This window comes from Mesocricetus auratus, unplaced genomic scaffold (assembly GCF_017639785.1).
Source record: "Mesocricetus auratus isolate SY011 unplaced genomic scaffold, BCM_Maur_2.0 Super-Scaffold_100734, whole genome shotgun sequence".
NCBI classification, from domain to species: domain Eukaryota; kingdom Metazoa; phylum Chordata; class Mammalia; order Rodentia; family Cricetidae; genus Mesocricetus; species Mesocricetus auratus.
Genome location: NW_024429271.1, coordinates 68,153 through 85,271, shown reverse-complemented (window position 1 = coordinate 85,271; position 17,119 = coordinate 68,153). Strand labels below are relative to the sequence as shown.

At 38.6% G+C, this 17,119-nt stretch overlaps 1 pseudogene; it reads left to right on the top strand.

The window, feature by feature from the left end:
• LOC121137928 overlaps positions 1-17,119 on the top strand; it is a 119,767-nt pseudogene that overhangs the window by 69,488 nt on the left and 33,160 nt on the right.

Here is a 17,119-nt window from a genome sequence, read left to right as displayed (position 1 = left end):
GGCAAGCACATGGTGAGTGTGGGGCTGGTACATAGCCCAGTTAAAAATTTTTAAAATGCAAATGCCAGTGAGCAATCTGCTTCAGACAGATTCTGGCATATTAGAACTTGAGCAACTATTACTCAGGTCAAATGGAGACATCCATACACTAGACGGTGGAGAAGACCCTAATTTGTGGTCAAGGGCATGTTTGTGTTTTCTTGCAGGAAAAGAATAAAGCTTCATTAGCTGTCACAACATTTGGTGAGATGCATGGAGCAGAGAAAAACTGGACCTGAGACCATGGGAGCCTGCCCAAGCCAGTTCGAGATCTCCTAAATCAGTGTTCCTGACCCTTGATGTCATCACTTTGTCCTTCATTTTTGCAAAGGCTAAAGAGGCTAAATGACTAAAAGAATTCCTAGAAAATTATGATGATGATATAGATGATCCAAAGTACTATAGGTAAGCAAGTATAAACTGATGGGCTGTTTATGAATATGAGGATGCAGGTGTCTTATGTGTCTTTAGAGGGGAGTTTCATGATGGAGGATTTTTCCCCATGATTTATTACATATACAGTGTTCTGCCTGTATGTTTGCCAGAAGAGGGCACTAGATTTAATTATGGATGCTAGCTGGGAGTTGAACTCAGTGCTCTTATCCACTGTTTCACATCTCCAGCCCTGGAGTATCATTTTTTAAAGATTTATTTATTTATTATATATACAGTGTTCTGTCTACATACCAGAAGAGGGCACCAGATTGGATTGTGAGCTACCATGTGATTGCTAGGAATTCAGCTCCGAATACCTGGAAGAGCAGTCAGTGCTCTTAACCTCTGAGCCATCTCTCCACCTGGAGAGTCATTTTTGAAAAACTGTTTAGATTCAGGAATTTGTCTTCATTGTTTTCAAAAGTGACTCATCTGATCCCTACCTACAATCTCCATATTGATACATTACTGTGAAGTTATGAATAGAGCCATCCTGTCTTTGAAAGGATGAAGCATTCTGCTTTGAAGTTCAGGCTGGCCTTGAATTTACAACTTCCTGCCTTGGCATTCAGATTGGGATTAAAGTCATGTGTATCACACCCACTCATTTTGGTGGAACAATGAACCTCATGCTTACTAAGAATGTGGTTACTGGGAATTGAACTCAGGACCTCTTGAAGAACAGTCAGTGCTCTTAATATCTGAGCCATCTCTCTATCCCTGTGGACAAATGTTTACAATAATTTCTGTGTCATTGTTCTCTTCACTGAGAATTAAAACTCTGAAAAAAGGAATTAAAGGCCTTAGAGTTATCCTGACAATAGTGAATTTTCCATTTTCTATCCTTCTACCAGGTTTCCATAAGTATTACCACTCAGATGGAAAGGTATCTGGCATTTGGGAGTCAAGTAAAACCACAATGTTACACCTCATGACAAAAGTCTAAAAATTTATTGGGAAGCCTCAAATCAGGAATATGGTTTTACTTGTTCAAAAGCAAAAAAGAGCTTAGTATTAAATAGAAGATAGGGTTTATATAGATTTTCTGTGAGATATGGTGTAGCTTTTCATGGTGAAGTTCTCAATGGTGAGTGTTATTGGGTGAACTAGGTAGGAGAAGGCAGGCGTATGCCATGAGCATGTATATCCCCATCTCATAGAGGAAGGTTGTTAAGTGAGGTAGGTAGGGTGATTGAAACCTGGCCTACACTGGATGGTAACTACGGGCCTGACTGGGCTCTTTTGGACAACATTCAGTCCACATAATGCTCTGGCTGCTGCTTCTACTGAGATTCACCCAGAGACAACAGACTGTCTTGAGTCCCATATCCACTAGGTACAAACAGCCAGTTTGCATGTGATCAGGAGGGTGGTATCACCCAGACTGCTTGTAGGGTTCTGAAAATGTGGATCTGGAGCAGAAACCTTTTGTAATAGGTCCCAGTCACTAAACTTAAACTTCAGAACCAATCAAGGAGAAAGCAATGTCTAGAAGAAAGCATAGCAATGCCAGAGTGTATGCCTGGCTGATGAGGATGGGAAAGGACAACAGGGAAGGAGATAAATGTTTGACAGTTATTTATCTACAATGGCTACCTGACCTGAGATGAGACACTGAACACAGGCCAGAGATGTTGGACAGTGTGTGTCACTTCAGTAGTGGGCTGTTGTTGCTGTTGGAGAGCCTTTACAAGAAGGTAGAGAGTTCAGTGTTGGCCTTATGCACCAAGAGATTGTAGGGAGAGAGGAAAAGTCTGCACATCGGGCCATATGCCTCCCAATATGCAAAATCCCCTGCAGTGTACACCAGATCCTGCCAAACATGACTGCAACAGGAAGAGAAGTGTGAGTTTCCTGTGCCCAGCAAGCCAATCCTGTGGAGCTCCAGGGATCCTCTGGGCCATGCTTTCTTTGAGCCCTCTCCTTGTCTAAGGAGACTGTAGGAGTCCAGCTTTTCTCCTGTTGAAGTAAGGAGTGGATGTCTCTCTCTAGGCAGCCTGAAGCCATGTCCCAGTAAGCACGGAAACATAATTTGGCATCCACAAAACCATTCTGCTTGATAGCAGTAATGCACCAAGAATGCCAGATTCCATGGCTCAAGGGTGCATTTCCTCACTCTTTTCCACAGTAAGAAAAGATTCACCAATCTTGCATTATGCTCCAAGATAGACACTAAAACATTTATGCAGGAGTCTCTGGAGATGGGTCTCTAGACATGGAACAAGAAAGAGACCTCAAGATGTTTGAGGGTGCAGGGTGATGTGTGGAGATGGGGTCACAGTAAGGGTTTGGTTCTCAAAATTCTTAGAGGCCGTTTAGAAAAGAAAACATATAAGATGTTGCTTTCCAGTCAAGCAGTAATATATATTCTGGAGTTTCTTTCATAGATAATGTCTTCGAGGAAGTAAGGTCTTCCATTACTCTTAACAGCACCCTTGAGTACCAGAGCCTTATGTGTATAGTCTAAAGGCAGAGGTAGTATTAGGAATATTATGTAGTAATTAAATCCTAGGTAGATATAAAAAATAACCTGGTGTATTCATTTACCAGGAGAAAAGATAATGTTACTATTTTTGTATCCTGTGGCATTGGTGTTTAGTGTCACAAAATAAGCAGTTGTTAAATGTTAGGTAAGACGTTACATCTGGTTTGGGATAAGTAAAATGACTATGAGCATATATACATAAATATACATTACATATTTAAGTTTTTCACTTTTTCTGGTATTTTGAGACAGGGTTACTCTATATTGTTTGGAGGCTAGCCTGGAACTCACAGAGATCCCCATCTTTGCCTCCTGAGTGCTGGGATTTAAGGCGTGCACCACCAAAGTCCAGCCATAGATTGTTCCTTATTGCAAGATTCTGTTTGCTTATGAAGTAGTTTGGCCCCAAACATATATATGTAATATCTATAAAATTAACTTCTATATAAAAAGTTGTATCCACACAGTATTTTTGGAGCCTGTGTTGGAGTGGTGGTATATGCCTGTAATCTCAACACTTGGAGAAGGATCTCAAGGTTGTCCTTGTTTTCTTTGAAGTTTAGGGTCAGTCTGGCCTGTGTATCTGAAGATACAACCAGTAAACAAAAGTACAATGGAATTATTATTTAAGAGTCACAGTAGTTGGTTGAATCATAATCTTTCTTTTGGTTCTGTTTAAAATCTTTTTCATACTGGACAATTTTTGTTTAAATCATTATGCTGATTTTTTGGGTAAGAATTTTCTTGTGTTTTGCTCTTGATTTGGCATACTAATAATTATCTTTATATGTCCTGTCTTTTCTTCTAGGTACTGGATGAAGAAGCAGAAGTTTTTATAGTCAAAATGTGGAGATTATTGATACATGAAACAGAAGCCAATAAAATTGGTCTTGTGAAGTAAAACTGTTTTTAGAGTCAGAGTTACATTTCAGGTTTCTTCTTTCACACATTTAAGAGAACTTTGAATTTGCTCTGTTTTCAAAGACATTTGTGAGATCTGTAATTTGTTAATGTAGAAAATGTGAATTCCTTTTTCATCTAATTTGTTGCTGCCCTGTGTAAGCACTTGGTTGTAAATTCCCCCAAATACCTGGTTCTCTTTATACTTACTAGGTACAAATTACTGGTGTGTTTTATAAGCTGCAGCTACTGTACACAGTCTATCTCATGTAATCTTGTACTGCTGATTCGTTCCTATAAATATTGAAATGATTCCCCAGTTGTTTTCCAGGATTCCACCTAATATTAAATTTATACTGTAGAGGGACTGGGTTCTGTCCTAGAAACAATAAATAAGGTAAGTGTCAAAAGATTTTGACAAAACATAATAGTAATGCACCATGGTAGTTAACTGTTTACATCTTTCTCCCAAAGATACATCATTTATGGGAATTTCCTGTCTACAAATTTTTATCACTGGTCATCAAAGTTTAAATATATCCATGACATGTGTAAAGAAATCCTTGGACTTTATTAGTAATTCAGAAGATCTCCAGGGGACAAAATTTATTTAAAAGTATCAAGTTCTAAATATTTCTTATAACAAATAAGGTACAACTGTTGCCATGTTTGCTTATTAAAAGGTAAAGACTGGCTTATGAGAATACTGTAACTGTGAGCTTGAGTTATTGAGGCCGGATTTTCCCCCCTTTTTTCTTTTTTCTTTTCTCTTTTTAAAAATCTTAAGGACATCCAAAACAATGTTCTTAATGTTGAACCTTGACATGGCTTCACTATGTAAATATTTCAGTTATTAAAAATCAAAGAGACCTTTATATCTTTTTTGAATATGAACATCTTTACATAGTGTTATTATATTTAAAAGTTTGATTTCTCAAGAGGAAGTTCCAGAAAGATAATCCTTCTAACTATAAATTTACTTAATAGACCTTTTTCAGACCTTGTTTAAGCAGGTCTGAAAAGATTTTTTAACACAAGATCTTGCTCATTTCGTTTCTGTGCGTTCCAAACACACTCAACATTTGCCTTGATGTCATGCAAGGTTTCTATTTAGGTAATATTACCAGGAAGCTAATTTGAGTAGATTGATTTTACCTTGCCAGTCTCTCAGATACCTATAGAAACTAGACATGATGTTTACCTGAAGGTTTTAGGAATATATTCCTTATACTGCATAGCATTCCGTCTCATATGACACAAGAGTATTTCATTATGGCTGGGGTGGTCATGTGGGTGGCAGAAAAGGCAGTTATATTAATAGTTTAATATACTTTAAGCCATTTTTTGCCGTTTTAAGGCTTATTTTTAAATCACTCAGACTTCTTAGTTGTTATGATAGATCATAGGCTTTATATTGATTGATATTAATCACACATGAAGGTCTTAAGCTTTTCCCTGGTTTGACCACAAAACAAAATTTAAGTATAGCAGAACAAAATAGTAGTTAAAATGTTTGAGACAAATTTATTTTCACAATATAGTCGGCACCTTGCCACCTGTCTTGGTTAAATAGATTTAGTAGAGTGGACAATACCTAAATTTTTATGATTACCAGATGATACTAGTGTCAACTAACCCATGGGTTTCTCTTAATTAAGTAAGATTTTTCAGGTACCTGCAAATTATTTTAGCCTGACAGAGTATGTAGAGGTAACATATTTTCCCTTCAAAGTAGATTTTTAAGGAGAATGGCTATTTTATTACCTCTAACCCCCCTCTTTTTGAGAGGACAAATCCCCAGTCTAGTTCAGGCTGTCCTGGAACTTACTATCTCCCAGGCCTCTTCCTCCCATTGCAATCCAAAGGACTGGGTTAAAGTGTACATAGTTGAAAATGTACAGTATGTTCTGTTATTGAACATCAAAGTAACCCTCAAACAGTGGCCTAGGACAATGGATATATATTAGGCTCAATCCCAGCCAGACCCTGAGGATGTTATTTAAAGATTTTGTTATGTGAGCTTTATAATAGTGCTTCCCTAAAAACTGTAATAGAAATGTAGATGTGTTGGGCAAGTCTTATGCTAATAAAGCACTGTCTGGCCAATAGGAATCTAGATAGGTGGGGCTAAGAGTCCAGGAGGACTCTGGGAAGGAGAAACAGAGGAGAGTCGACATGTAACGCTGGGTAGGAGCCCGGAAACTTCTCCGGTAAGAGACATACTTAGATTAACAATTATGGGGTAATTACTTAAGTCAGAGCTAGCCAGTAAGAAACAAGCAAGGCCATCAGTTTCATAATTAATATAGCCTCCTGTGTGTTTATTTGGGACTGATGCGGATCTAGAACCATGGCGGGCAGGAAGGCTCCTCTCAAAGAAAAAGCTTCTCTTAACATAATGGTGATCAGGAGTGGGATGATGAATTTCCACATAAAATCACAAAAGTTTTAAGGAATTTTAGAAACAGAAGAACGGCGAGAAGCACAGATTTTTGGTAGCAGCATTTTTCTCAGGTGTGCTCTGTTTTGCTAGTGACAAGCCGAGATTCACACGGCTCGCTTACGGGAGTCTTCCTGACTCGGCATAAAAAGAAAAAAAAGAAACAGCAAGGTTGTTTTAAGAGACTCTGCTAATGATTGAAAAGTTGTACGTACAGCTGGAAGTGGCAGCTTTTGCTAGATGTCAGCATGGACTGAGGCGGTAAGCTGGAGTCACGCTTATGCCCGCCATCTTGACGGAAAAAAATAACTGGCAGTTTAAAACAGCCGCGGTTTTACAAATAAGACACGTGGCCAGAAAAACATAAAGATTTACAGTAAAGTCACACTTGGTTAAAGAAAAACCTCTAAAGGTTTACAGTGTGTTTAAAAATATATGTGAGATTGAGGGAGAAAATGAAACGACAAAGTGGTAAATAAATACAAAAGTTGGCTGTGGTGGCGCACGCCGGTAGGAATTGCTCCAGAGGCAGAGGCAGGCAGGTTTCCAAAGAGAAACCCTGTCTCAGAGAAAAATAAATAAAAGTGAAGGAAATAAAGGAATAATAGATAAATAAATAAGCCACGTTAAGATGGAAAATACAAAGAGAGTCTGGATACTGTATGCTATTGTGTTTTTCAGTTTTTTGATTGCTAAGGAAGGAACAAATGCTAAAGTACACTTGATTATAAATGCTGCTGAATTAATTCAACTTATATCTTTTGAAAATGCCTTGACTTCAAAATTTAAGTATAAGGATATGGTACTTGGAAAATGAGATTTTGCTTATGTTTCTACAGAAAATGAAAAGCTGAGGATTCCTTCCAGGCTTCTGTGGTTTGACGAACCAAGACTCCCGGAAGCAGTGGACCAGGTGTTCAAACTATTGAGACAGCTAAGATGATGCAGCTTTACAGACTCCCAAAATACGGACTTATACAGGTTTCTGAGTTTTGTCATGATCCCCATGGTATGAACAGCGCCCCCTTCCAGCAGGAAGCAGTTTGGAATGAGCGACTTCCTGATTCCCATCTTGTTTATAAATCTTTGTTTTCAATTAAATGGGGTTGTTTATAATTGGCTAATGATCACAGCCGATCTCTTGTTAATGTTTAAAAAGGGAATTATGGTATGGGCATTGTTTTTCATTTATTGATACAAATTCAAGGTCAATTTTGTGATGCTTATATTTCTCCTCTTGATTAAGTATTGTACTTGCACTGATCTTTTAAAAGGTAATGCATAATTGAATACAGACTATAGATAGTTACTTATAATAGAATTTATAGTTAGGTAAGTTAGGTTTTCTAGATATACAGAAATATATTTGACATAAACAGTCTTCAAACCTCTCAAAGACCTTCAGAACATGGCATTTAAAATGGTTTAGGGTTTTTCTTGACAATGAGAAATGTCTGTTCCTGGCAGCACCAATTATGTATGAGAGGAAGATGGGCATCAAAGAAACTTATTATGGAGTTTGCTTTCAACATGGCAAGTTTAGCCATTTGGGCAAGAAACTGCTCTTGCCTAGACTGACAGTTGCTGTATAAACTGGACATGCAGGACCCACAGGAAAGTGACTACTGAACTCAGTCTTACAGGGTTCCTGCTTCATGAAGAGTCTACGAGACTTTATGCAGGACAAAGGAAAATGACTGACAGACTGTCAATGCAGATGGACAGTTTGAAATATCCTGCTTTGCTGAGAAGTGTTCCAGACACATTGTGGCTTATGGGCTGAAGATGGATGCCCCAACGTTACAGAGGAACTTCGGGTGACTGTCCAGGCAGTAAGATACCTCTGTCAATCCTAGTGTTTATATATTATCCTTCTGTGGTCTTTGATGGAGTTGAAGACAGATAGTTATAATTATAGTTTTCCTTAGTTATGATAAAAGAAAAGTTACATATAGAACTTTGAACTCACAAGGATGGTATGGATGATATTTTCTTTAAATCTTGCTAAAATATTATAACTATGTTCTTATTTGATAACTGTTCTCTTATATACAATTTGACTGTGTTAAAGTTAAGACCTTTCTTTTTGTTTAAACAGAAAAGAGGAGATGTTGGGCAAGTCTTATGCTAATAAAGCACTGTCTGGCCAATAGGAATCTAGATAGGTGGGGCTAAAATCCAGGAGGACTCTGGGAAGGAGAAACAGAGGAGAGTCGACATGTAACGCCGGGTAGGAGCCCGGAAACTTCTCCGGTAAGAGACATACTTAGATTAACAATTATGGGGTAATTACTTAAGTCAGAGCTAGCCAGTAAGAAACAAGCAAGGCCATCAGTTTCATAATTAATATAGCCTCCTGTGTGTTTATTTGGGACTGATGCAGATCTAGAACCATGGCGGGTGGGAAGGCTCCTCTCAAAGAAAAAGCTTCTCTTAACATAGATGTTTTCCTCACAGTGAAGTTTCAAATAATTGGCATGAATACCAGCCAAAAGAAGTTATCTCTAAGTATATTTTTAACCACAATGAAAAAAATAAGATTGCAAATACATGTAAGTAGGCATCCATTGTTTTTCAGGCTTGTTTTTTCCAAACTTGGTATGGTCTGTGATGCAGAATAAAAGGTTTTTATATCGGAACGGCTATGGATTTTTCTGGTTATAGTTCAGCTTTGTATTTACTACATAAAATTTTAATGTTTGCATTTGAGCATACAGCTTTTATTTGATTTTTTCTATGTTTAACTTGTCTGCTTTGCTTTTATTTTTGAGATAGGGTCTCTATAAACTTGGGTAGTCTGGAACTATGTAGATACCTGACCCTACTTGAGGTTTTTTTCTTTCTATACAATGTTCCTCTGGGTTATCCTGGAACTCACTCCCACAGTAGAAGAGGATGACCTCAAACTGTTTGTGGGATTAAAGGTGTATACCACTGCTTACCCTCCCCACTGAGTCTTTCTTAGTTAGAAGTTAGTTAGCTAGCTAGCTAGTTAGTTAGTTAGGTTTTGTTTTTGAGTCAAGGTTTCTCTGTATAGCTCTGTATATAACCTTGAACTCAAGTGCTAGGATTGAAGGTGAGCGCCACTGCCTAGCTCCCTCCTTGAGTCTTGAAGTGACCAAATTAGGAATGGTTGTAAATACCAACAGAAAAAGATAATTAGAAAAACAAGAAGGAAAAATGTTACACTATATTCATGGAATTGATGCCCTTTTTATTTTCATACAAAATAGGAGTTCAATTGTATAGTAACTTTTTTTTCCTTTCCTTGTATAGGAGTTTTGCTATGTGGTGCTGGCTGGTTATGTTGTGTATGGGTATGGTGACCTTGAAGTCAGATACTTCTGCTGCCTCTCCGGTGCTGGGACTAGAGGCATGCACCACCATACTCAGAAACTCTCCCCATTTCAAGTGTGTATGTAGTCTGTTCTGTTTCATTTCTTTGTTTTTCCAAGACAGGACTTCTCTGTAACTCTCTCTGGACTCAAACTCCTTTTCCTCCTGAGTGCTGGCATTGAAGGTGTGCACCACCACTGCCAGGCTTTAAGTGTGTCCCTTTTTATTGGGATTCATTTCATTGAATTCCTTCCTTCTCCCCAATCTTCCCCTTTCTTTCTCTCTCTCCCTGTCTTTGCCTAGGTATGACCTGGGTCCAATTGTGTGGCCCATGTTCATCTCAGCTTTCCAAAAAACAAGTTCAATGATACTTCATTTCTTTTTTGATAATATAGGGAAAACTTTACAGTACAACAGCTTTACAGTATTGAAAAATGTACCCAATTACAGAGAATAGAGTAATTAGAATTAGTGATAAAACTTTTTCAAATTTCTTTTTGATGAGTTTTTTTCTAGGCAAGATTATAAATTATGAGAAAGTTTTTGATTTAAAGATAACTAAATATGTAGGAATCATAATATTTTTACTATATGTAGTAAAGCAAATTATGATCATATGCAAATTGATAATATAAATGGCCTTCTCATTGATAGGCCCTGGCTTTTAATGATGACTTCATTCACACTCTAGTCTGGCAGGCTCCTCTCCTAAGTACTGCTTTCAGATCCAGTTACTGCTTCACTCTTTGCTAATCACTATTGGATCTCACCTGCATTCTGTTATACCACTGTTCAGTTTCCCAAGTTTTGTTTCTTTTCTTTTGTTTTTTTAGGGATGGTTTCTCTGTAACAGCACTGTCTGTCCTGGAACTAGCTTTCTAGACCAGGCTGACCTCAAACTTACAGAGATCCATCTGCCTCTGCCATCTTGGGATTAATGATTGTTTATACCTCCTCACATGTCTTTGCACATAACTCATACAGAGATTTTTGTTGTTCTTACATAATTTATTTCTACATACAGTTTTACAGTATGGTTTTTTATCAATTTTTATTTTAATTTTAAATAGCTTGTTTAACATGTCAATCACAGTTCCCTCTCCCTCCCCTCCTCCCGCACTCCTCCTCCCCTCCACCCTCCCATCCTATTGCCAAATCCTTCCACATAGGGAATATCTAGAGTCTGTCATTTTACTCTGGGTAGGGTCTAGGCACTCCCCTAAGAGTCCAGACTGAGAGAGGATCCCTCTTTGTGCTATAGGCACACGAAGACTGTTTGTATACCAGGGATAGAAACTGATCCACAGCTCAGGGCCCCATAGGTTGCCCAGGCCTTCTCGCTGACACTCACATTTGGGGCTTCCAGATCAGTCACATGCTGGCCTCCCCACTGTCGGTCTGGTGTCCAAGAGCTCTCCCCTGTTCAGATCAGCTGTCTCTGCTGGTTTTGCCAGCCCATTCTTTGCCAATTTGCTCATCACTTCTCTCTCTCTGTCACTGGGTTGCTTGGGTTCAGGTCAGTGCTTAATTGTGTGTTTGCCTCTGCTTCCATCAGTCACTGGATGAAGGCTCCCGAATGGTTATAGACATCAAGTTCATTATCAGGAATGGGCATTTGAGGTGGTCTCTCCACTATTGCTTAGCATGCCAATTGGTGTTATCCCTTTAGATCACTCGAGGTCGCTCTGGTGCCTGATCTGTTTTCGATCCTATGATTCCCCCTTCCCCCTATTCTACCCCCACCCCCTCAACTTCCTGTTCCCCCATGACCAACTCTCTTCCTCTTCTCCCCCTCTCTTCTTCCCAGGTCCCACTCCACCCCACCCCTCGCCTTGTTCCCCATCCATTCAGGGGATCTTGTCTCAATCCTCTTCTCTTGGGTACTAAGCATATATGCATATTTTTTAGGTTCTTTCCTGTTTACCAGACTCTCTATCAGTGGAAGTGCAGACTGGCACTATACTGATCAATGTCTAAAATCCATATATGAGTGAGTACATACCATGTTTGTCTTTTTGCGACTGGGTTACCTCACTCAGGATGGGTTCTTCCAGTGCTATCCATTTCCCTGTGAATTTCAAGATTCCATTGTTTTTTTCTGCTAATACTCCGTTGTGTAAATGTACCACATTTTCTCTATCCACTCTTCAGTTGAGGGGCATCTAGGTTGCTTCCAGGTTCTGGCTATTAAAATAATGCTGCTATGAACATAGTGGAGCAGATGCCCTTGTTGTATGAACTTGCCTCATTTGGATATATGCCTAAGAGTGGAATTGCTGGGTCTAGTGGTATATTAATTCCCATTTTCCTGAGGAATCTCCATACTGATTTCCAAAGAGGCTGTATGAGTCGGCACTCCCACCAGCAGTGGAGGAGTGTTCCTCTCTCTCCACATCCTCTCCAGCATAAATTGTCTTCGGTGTTTTTGATTTTAGCCATTCTGACAGGAGTAAGTTGGAATCTCAGAGTTGTTTTGATTTGCATTTCCCTGATGGCTAAGGATGTTGAGCACTTTCTTAAGTGTCTCTTGGCCATTTTAGCCTCCTCTACTGAGAATTCTCTATTTAGCTCTGTACCCCACCTTTTAATTGGATCCTTTGGTGTTTTGGAGACTTGTTTCTTGAGTTCTTTGTAAATTTTGGAGATTAGCCCTCTGTCAGATGTAGGGTTAGTGAATATCTTTTCCCATTCTGTGGCCTGCCTTTTTGTGTTTTTGACTGTGTCCTTTGCCTTACAGAAGCTTTTTAGTTTCAGAAGGTCCCATTTGTTAATTGTCGATCTCAGTGCCTGTGCCACTGGTGTTATGTTTAGGAAGTGGTCTCCTGTACCAACTCGTTGAAGAGTATCTCCCACTTTCTCTTCTAAAAGTTTCAGTGTGGCTGGATTTATGTTGAGATCTTTGATCCATTTGGACTTAAGTTTTGTACAAGGCGATAGACCTGGATCTATCTGCAGTCTTCTGCATACCAGTACCCAGTTATGCCAGCACCATTTGTTGAAGATGCTTTCTTTTTTCCATTGTACAGTTTTAGCTTCTTTGTCAAAAATCAAGTGTTCATAGGTGTGTGGGTTAAAATTAGAGCTTTCGATTCAGTTCCATTGGTCTACCTGCCTATTTTTGTGCCAATACCAAGCTGTTTTCAGGACTATAGCTCTATAATAGAGCTTGAAGTCAGGTATGGTGATGCCTCCTGAAGTTCCTTTATTGTATAGGGATGTTTTAGCTATCCTGGGCCTTTTGTTTTTCCATATAAAGTTGATTAATGTTCTTTCCAGGTCCTTGAAGAATTGTGATGGAATTTTGATAGGGATTGCATTGAATCTGTAGACTGCTTTTGGCAAGATTTCCATTTTTATTATGTTGATCCTACCAATCCAAGAGCATGGGAGATCTTTCCATTTTCTGGTATCTTCTTTGATTTCTTTCTTTAAGGACACAAAGTTCTTGATATACAGGTCTTTAATTTCCTTGGTTAACATTATCCCCATATATTTGATGCTGTTTTTGGCTATTGTAAAGGGTGATGTTTCTCTGATTTCTTTCTCAGTCACTTCATCATCCGTATATAATAGGGCCACTGATTTTTTTGAGTTTACCTTGTATCCTGCCACATTGCTGAAGGTGTTTATCAGCTCTAGGAGTAACCTTGCGGACTTTTTTGGGTCACTTATGTAAACTATCATATCATCTGCAAATAGTGAAAGTTTGACTTCTTCTTTTCCTGTTTGTATCCCCTTTATCTCCTTTTGTTGTCTTATTGCTGTAGGTAGAACTTGAAGTACAATATTGAAGAGATATGGAGAGAGTGGACAGCCTTGTCTTGTTCCTGATTTTAGAGGAATTGATTTGAGTTTCTCTCCATTTAGTTAGATGTTAGCTATTGGTTTACTGTATATTGCTTTTATTATATTCAGGTACGTTCCTGTTATCCCTGATCTCTCTAGGACTTTTATCATGAAGGGGTGCTGGATTTTGTCAAAGGCTTTTTCAGCATCTAGGAGATGATCATGTGGTTTTTCTTTCGCAGATTGTTAATATGGTGGATTACATTGATAGATTTTCTAATGTTGAACCATCCCTGCATTCCTGGGATGAAGCCTACTTGATCATGGTGGATGATTTTTCTGATGTGTTCTTAAATCCAGTTTGGGCCTGGGCTTATTTTGTTTGGGAGACTTTTGATGACTGCTTCTATTTCATTATGGGTTATAGGTCTGTTTAGATTGTTTATCTGTTCTTGATTTAGTTTTGGCAAGTGATATCTATCCAGGAAATTGTCCATTTCCTTTAAATTTTCAAATTTTGTGGAGTACAGATTTTCAAAGTATGCCCTGAGGATTCTCTGGATTTCCTCTGAGTCTGTTGTTATGTCCCCTTTTTCATCCCTGATTTTGTTAATTAGCATGCTCTCCCTCTGTCTTTTGGTTAGTTTGGACAGAGGTTTATCTACTTTGTTGATTTTCTCAAAGAACCAACTCTTTGTTTCATTGATTCTTCTCAGTGTTTTTCTGGTTTCTACTTGATTGATTTCAGCCCTCAATTTGATTATTTCCTGGCGTCTGCTCCTCCTGGGGAGTTTGCTTCTTTTTGTTCTAGAACATTCAGCTGTGCTATTAATTCTCTAGTATGACTGTTCTCCAGTTTTTTCATGTGGGCACTTAGTGCTATAAACTTTCCTCTCAGCACTGCTTTCAAAGTGTCCCATAAGTTTGTGTATGTTGTGTCTTCATTCTCATTGAAATCGAGGAAGTCTTTAATTTCTTTTTTTATTTGTTCCTTTACCAAGGGATGGTGCAATTGTGCATTGTTCAATCTCCATGAGTTTGTAGGGTTTCTGCGATTTGTGTTATTGTTGAATTCTAATGTTAATGCATGGTGGTCTGATAAGATGCAGGGGGTTATTCCAATTTTTTTGTATCTGTGGAGATTTGCTATGTTTCCTATTATGTGGTCAATTTTAGAGAAGGTTCCATGTGGTGCCGAGAAGAAGGTATATCCCTTTGTATTTGGGTGGAATGTTCTATAGATGTCTGTTAAACCCAGTTGGGTCATAACTTCTATAAGTTCTTTTGTTTCTTTGTTAAGTTTCTGTCTGGAGGTCCTGTCTAGCGGTGAGAGCGGAGTGTTGAAGTCTCCTACTATTAGTGTGTGAGATTTTATGTGCATTTTGAGCTTTAGTAGTGTTTCTTTCACGAATGTAGGTGCCTTTGTATTTGGGGCATAGATGTTTAAAATGGAGACTTTGTCTTGATATATTTTTCCTTTGATGAATATGATGTGTCCTTCTTCATCTCTTTTGATTGATTTTAATTTGAAGTCTAATTTGTTAGATATTGGGATTGCTACACCCACTTGTTTCTTGGGACTGTTTGATTGGAAGATCTTTTCCCAACCCTTTACTCTGAGATAACGTCTGTCTTTGATGTTGAGATGTATTTCTTGTATGCAGCAGAAGGAAGGGTTTTGTCTTCGTATCCATTCTGCTAGTCTGTGTCTTTTTATAGGCAAGTTGAGGCCGTTGACATTGAGGGATATTAATGACCATTGATTGGTGAAGATCTGCCCACACAGGAAAGACATCAGCCCTTCCAAGACCCCAACCCCAGCGAGTCCAGCTTCAGCAAAGACATCAGCCCTTCCAAGACCCCAACCCCAGCGAGTACAGCTTCAGGAGACCTGCCCACACAGCAAAGAAGTCAACAATTCCAAGACCCCAACCCCAGTGAGACCAGCTTCAGGAAAGACATCAGCCCTACCTGGACCAAACTCCGTGTCAGCATCCCCAGCTTCAGCTGCAGTAAGGAAGGAGACCAGGGGAGACAGAAAGACCCCACCAGCACCCACTGAAAGAAGAGATGGGAAGAAGACAGAATAAGAGATCACTCAGCAATAGAAATACCAACATGACCCCACCAGAATCCAGGGATCCAACACCAACAAGACCTGAAAAGCACTACATAGACGAAGAAGAGGAGACAGACCTTAAAAATTATTTCATGAAGATGATGGAGACCCTCAAAGAAGAAACGAGGAAATCCCTTAAAGAAATAGAAGAAAAAACAAACAAAAAATCCATGAAATGGGGGAAAAATTCAAGAAATAAACAAATCTCTCAAAGAATCTAAAGAGCACCAAGAAAGAACAACCAAAAAAATTAAGGAAACAACTCAAACAGTTGAAGGATTGAAAGCTGAAATAGAAACGATAAAGAAAACACAGAATGAAGGGATGCTGGAAATAGAAAAGCTGGGTAAATGATCAGGAACTACAGATGCAAGTATCACCAATAGAATACAAGAGATAGAAGAGAGAATCTCAGGTGTTGAAGACTCATTAGAGGATATAGAGTCGTCAACCAAAGAAAATCTCAAAACCAACAAATCCTTAACACAAAATATCCAGGAAATATGGGACACAGTGAAGAAGCCAAACCTGAGAATAATAGGTATAGAAGAAGGTGAAGAAATTCAACTTAAAGGTACAGAAAACATATTCAACAAAATCATAGAAGAAAACTTCCCTAACCTAAAGAAAGATATGCCTATGAAAGTACAAGAATATTACAGAACACCAAATAGGCTCGACCAGAAAAAGAAGTCACCTCGCCATATAATAATCAAAACATCAAACCTACAGAGTAAAGAGAAAATATTAAGAGCAGCTAAAGAAAAAGGCCAAGTAACATACAAAGGCAGACCTATCCGAATTACACCTGACTTCTCAATGGAAACGATGAAAGCCAGAAGATCCTGGACAGATGTCTTACAAACGCTAAGGGAACAAGGATGCCAGCCCAGATTACTATATCCAGCAAAGCTCTCAATTACCATAGATGGAGAAAACAAAATATTCCATGACAAAGCCAGATTTAAATAATACGTATCCATGAATCCAGCTCTACAGAAAATGCTAGAAGGAAAACCTAGAGCCAAGGAAGATAACTACATTCACAAAGACACAGGCAATATATAATCACACTTTACAAAACACCAAAAGAAAAAGGGAGGAGAAACTACACAAAATAACTTCACTAACAATAAATCATACAGAGTTTTTAAAATGGATGAACTATGATTTGTTGCAGAACACTTAGCTTTATTGTTTTTATATATCAGTACTTCATATATGTCTTTGCAAAAAATGTTTTATGTTGAGATTGGTTCTATCAATCAGATTTCAGTTGAAGTAATGAACAACTTTACAAATGTGTATTAGCCTATGCTTGTCTAACATGTGTATTGAGTTTGTTTAATGTGGTATGCACTACTGTCTGCAATCTTCCCATATGAGCAATAGGGGAAAAAGCTACCTAAGTGTAAGAAACGTCACCTCCCACCTGCCATTCTTCTGGTGGGAAAGATTAGTATTAGAACGAGGAATTCTGGGAAATAGAAAATGTAATTTGACTCTGTTTAGCCAAGGTTGTCCTGTAATTTGTTATGCCAGTCTGGCCGGGTTTTCGTAGTGCATGCCTTTAATCCCA